The sequence below is a fragment of the Portunus trituberculatus genome, chromosome 42, assembly GCF_017591435.1.
Source record: "Portunus trituberculatus isolate SZX2019 chromosome 42, ASM1759143v1, whole genome shotgun sequence".
In the NCBI taxonomy this organism is placed as follows: Eukaryota; Metazoa; Arthropoda; class Malacostraca; order Decapoda; family Portunidae; genus Portunus; species Portunus trituberculatus.
In genome coordinates, this window is record NC_059296.1 from 9,241,867 (window position 1) to 9,247,180 (window position 5,314).

The following is a 5,314-nucleotide window of genomic DNA, read 5'->3' on the forward strand; positions in this document are numbered from 1 at the left end:
CGCAGCGGCTGGAGGAGTTGCCATGGCGTGTTGCTGTCCTTTCCTCTCCTACTTCAGAGGACACTCATTCCATTAAACACGTACTATATAAACATTCACATAATTAAGTGAGATAAATGCGTGACGTTTTCGCCTTATTCAAGAGAACCAAGAGAACCCTCATTCTTCACACTGCGTTAGGTCGCTGGCAGCAATGGCTTAATGGGATGACTCCGAGCATTGCTTCGAGGCAGATTCGCTCCGGGCATGTTGACTTTCCTTCCTCAAGACAGGATTATTTGTAATGATAATGGCTGATCGAGACAATGTGTTTCCTGTCATAATCAAGCCAGAACATCATTGCTCACAGCGGAGTACATGGCCAAAGAAAATTACAACAGGACGCAAGGTGATGCTTGAGTTTTCTTTTTACCCGTATGGCAGCAGAAGGGGATTATAACCGCCCCCTTCCTCCCCAGGTCATCCTCCGTGCTCCTTTCATCGACGTATGAAGTGAATTGCCGGCCGGTGACGCCCTTGGGAATATGTGCTACCTGGTGAAAGTGTTTGGTACTCGCCGCTGCTGCTACTAAAATTCAGCCCCTTCATGAGGTTAGTGGAGGTACTAGATGCTACCCGAAATGGAGTAGAAGGCACCACATATTATTGACAAGTTCAGTTATTTAGGTTTCATCAAGTGTTTGCCATTTGTTTCCTCTCGGGTGGACGTCGGGGCGATAATGGCGTGTCTTGGGCTCTTGTTCTCTCTCTTTAGGGGTAATGGAAGGTGTTTATTCCTTGTCACACATCAGTGCTGCGTGGATGCGTCACCGTCACCATCACAACGCCATAAAGGGTAGAGCTGGGACCTGATTGGCTTGTATCAGTTCCTTCCTCCCATCCCCGTTACTATTCCCTCCCTTATCCCTGTCACGTACTTCTACACCCCCCAGCCAACCCTCCTCACGCCTTCCTCTCCCACATCCCTCGCTTCCCCAGCCTAACTTTACTTTCACAACTACCGCAATGCCTTCCCCTCCCTCCCTCCTCCCCTATGACCCTAACCAATATAAGTCTTAAAGAATACCTATAACACTCTGTCTGTAGCAGGTAACTGTAATAACCCAAGTGTCAGATTTGGTTCTGTCTCCTCAATATGAGATTGTTCTCGTCACGGACTCTTAAGGTCAAGGTTGAGCTCAGAGGCAGTGCGTAATGTAGCATGTGCCAGGGATACTGAATAATTGAAGTCAGTGTGTGTGTGTGTGTGTGTGTGTGTGTGTGTGTGTGTGTGTGTGTGTGTGTGTAAGAGAGATCATTACAGCGTTAAACTATCAGCTGTTCTGAGCCTAGATGCCCATTTTTAGACCACAGGAATGACGCTACGGGACTGGTGTGTGTGTGTGTGTGTGTGTGTGTGTGTGTGTGTGTGTGTGTGTGTGTGTGTGTGTGTGTGTGTGTGTGTGTGTATTAAGTTCCATAACACGTATTCTAAGCCTCATTTTTCTCATTAATCACCTTATTATTTTCTATCACCTGTCTTCTTGAAATAAATTACCTGAAAATCCTGGAATAGCACGACACACCAAACACAGTAGCTGCTAATGCGCTAATGCACGGGTGAAGGACACGGGGTCGCAGGAAGGTGTAAGGGAGGAAGGACATGGGGTAGGAATCCCAGTGCCATGAAACAGAATGCGGGGAGATAGGAGGGGAAGGGAGGGAAGGGGAGGAGGATCACTTAGTACGAGTAGGAGGAAGAGAAGGAGGAGCTCTGTGGCAGGAACAGGAGTAGCGACGCCCCACCTGACTCCACGTAACCCGAGCCTGATCTCTCTCCTCCCGTGTCTCCCACAGTTCCATTTAGGCCTATGTTCTCATTGTTGTCTCTGAGTGGCAGGAGGGGAGCAGATAGGCTTGGGAGGGAGGGATAGGCCTAGGAGGAGGGATAGCGGGTGAGCCGGAGAGATAGAGAGGCAGAAACGATGAGAACAGTATAAAAAATGTGTGTGTGTGTGTGTGTGTGTGTGTGTGTGTGTGTGTGTGTGTGTGTGTGTGTGTGTGTGTGTGTGTTTGTGTATACAACAAGCCCAAGGAACGGAACAAATAGCAATAAATTACAAGAAGCGAGAAAGCTTATGCAAGAGTAGAATGGGGGTTAAATAGGAAGGAGTGACGAGTATTGTGTGAGTGGAGAGAGGCGAGCGCTCACAAAAGGGAAGAGGGACAGGAGGCTTAAAGGAAGGCGAGAGGCAGAGCGAGACGTGTTCCAGCGCAGAATAGTACACCGGCAGGCAAAGCTTAATACTTGATACCCAATGGGAATACAAAAACGATAATTCCGTAGGTATAATGAGAGGGGGAGGAAGAGAGAGAGAAGTAATTGGTACCTAATAAATGGCACTGTTAATTGAAGTGTATTGATCGAGTTTATTGAGTCGAGGAACGTCTGGAGTTTGCTTCATAAGAGAGTGTGTGTTTACCTGAGGCCAGAAACCCACTTTCGTTACAGCCAGGTAAATAATTAGGCCAATGTAGCTGATTGCTCGGGACACATTTTGGGGAATCAAGAGGCCTCTCAATTCCTTCTGGGAAAACAGACACTTCTTCGTCTGTATGTCTGTTGGGAAACAGGATCACTGGGAACGAAAGGAAGATTCAAGATAAAAAGATGAGAACGAAAGGAGAGAATGTTCATTTAACGTCAGCGTCAGTAAATAATAATTACAAACTTAAAGGAAGTGAGTTATTCCCTGAACAAAGACAATGACTACGAAGTACACAGGAGGGAGGACGAGTGACTATAGGAGCGCTGTGTAGCGAGGAAGTGACTGGCGAGAACGGTGGTGGGCTGCTGGAGTCTCGCCACACTATACTTTCCTTTAACAATTGTGTAATTTTTCTTATGTGGCGAAGGGAGTCTTCCTAACGAGTCTGACAGCGTTTTGTGGCTTAGTTGGCGAGGAGCTCCGTCAGGCTCACGAGTCCCAGGCCATATGTCACTGAGGGGAGAAAAACGATACAGAACATAAGGAAATAAGTAAGGATTAAGTGATACAGCTGCGTAAGATACAGAAATACAGAAATAGGGATGAAGGAAAATCTTGTGTAACGTGAGCAGGCCCTGAGACAAGATGGGAAATTATTTTTGTGTGGCGTTCACATGATTTGTATTGATTTTTGTTGGGTTTCATGTCTTTGTTTTGTGTTCATGCAGTTTCTCGTCTTTTTTTCTGGTGTGTCATGTTAAATATAATCACTGATCTCTCATTTATATAAGAATGAACTGTTTATTTTTGCTTCCTGGACATTTATCTGTTGAGTTATCCACAAACCTGTATGTAGCGTCAAGGCACCCGGGTGACAAGCCAAACAATATGCCGCAACTTTCCCTTTATTCATTATGTTCTAACCTGTAGACCGAGACTACATTCACTACACATAAACAAGTATCGTTTGCCGTAATAAGCACTCACCAGTGACTCATTTTATAAATAATATTACTTGACCTTCTTACAAAGTGTGATGATAATAATAAAGGCTGCCACAATAAATTTCAGTACAGGAAGGTGTATACACAAAGTTATAACTTGAACATAATGATCACAGTGAAGAACATACATGAAATAAACATAATAACTCACAACATTGCCGACGCCAGCTGTACCCGGGAATCTTGAAGCTATGGGGGTAGAGTCCAGGGGTAACGTCCCACCCGAGCGGTGGGTGATAAAATGCCACTAGCGGTCCCAGTCCCGCTCCATTACAACTGGCTCTCTGCCTTGAACCCACCCGAACTCTTCCAAACCCACACCCGAACTTATACATAGTCACAAAGTACATCTTACAGGCATTCTACATATACGTGTACCTCTTACATATACATATTACATATACATCATACATAAAAATACATACACAACTTACTTATAGATTTAGCAAATAATATAACCCAAATAGATAATGACAAATGGCGACTCTTCCAAACCCACACCCCGAACTTATACATAGTCACAGTCACAAAGTACATCTTACAGGTATTCTACATATACGTGTACCTCTTACATATACATGAAAATACATACACAACTTACATATATATTTAGCAAATAATATAACCCAAATATATAATGACAAATGGCGACTAATATATGCCAATAAAGACAACAGTCTTTATCACCAAAACTGCTCATTGGAAATCCCGCGGCGATAGTAACAACCTACTAATACGATGCCAGAATCGTGTTACACTGTATATAAATTTATTTGTATTTATGAAGGCATCTATCTATCCATCCATTAATATCTGTCTATATATATATATATATATATATATATATATATATATATATATATATATATATATATATATATATATATATATATCTGTATCTACGTATCTTTTATACATAACGTTGTATAACCAGTGCCTTTTTGTAAATGTAGATTCCATTTCAAATTTTCGCGGGATCAAAGGCTGGCTTCTGAAGAGAGAGAAAGAGAGAGAGTGACGGAAAAAAAAAATACTCGTTTCAATCTCACGCTGAAAAAATATTAATACGGATATCAGTGTTCGAGTGCTGTATAAATAACATTCCTTTACCGTCTACTTTGCACCATAATTTATCAGCCTGCTCTTATGTCTACTCGTTTCCTTCTTTCTCACGTCCATTTGTTCCACTCCTTTCTCTCCATTCCTTTTCTTTTCTTTTTTTTTATCCTCTAGGTTCTTTGTTTGCCTGTACAGTATCTTGCAGGTTATTACTCCTCACTTCTTCCTTTTTCAGTGTCCCTTGCTATAAAAAGATGGTAGGACTATTTTTTCTCTCTTATAAAACTAACTTGCATTTCCTTTCTTTTATATTAATTTTCCTTGATTTCTCTCTCTCTCTCTCTCTCTCTCTCTCTCTCTCTCTCTCTCTCTCTCTCTCTCTCTCTCTCTCTCTCTCTCTTAATACATTTCGCTATCTTTTTTCAACTCCTGTCTTTTTTTTATTTAATCTGTCACTAGTCGCTGTCTCTTACCTCATTCTGTCTACTACGAAGCAATATTTAGTCCTATTTCCTCTCTTCACTTCATCCTGCTCTCTCTTCCCCTCTTATGGTGTCTTCTCCTGCCATTCTATACCAGCTGCAACTCCCCTCTCCCTTCCGTCCTTCCGTCCCTTCATCCCTCCATCGACACCCTGATATGTACTTCATTAATAATTCTCTGTGTCTATGTGTGTGTGTGTGTGTGTGTGTGTGTGTTCTCTCTCTCTCTCTCTCTCTCTCTCTCTCTCTCTCTCTCTCTCTCTCTCTCTCTCTCTCTCTCTCTCTCTCTCTCTCACCCTGA

The 5,314-nt window shown here is 42.9% G+C and overlaps 1 long non-coding RNA gene across 1 annotated transcript; it reads right to left on the reverse strand.

The window, feature by feature from the left end:
- Positions 1-2,658: 2,658 nt before the first annotated feature.
- Positions 2,659-3,714, reverse strand: LOC123517610. Its single transcript, XR_006678509.1, has 2 exons — positions 3,624-3,714; positions 2,659-2,981 (listed from the first exon to the last, which is right to left on the reverse strand). It is a non-coding gene; the product is annotated as an uncharacterized LOC123517610 (long non-coding RNA).
- Positions 3,715-5,314: the final 1,600 nt, after the last annotated feature.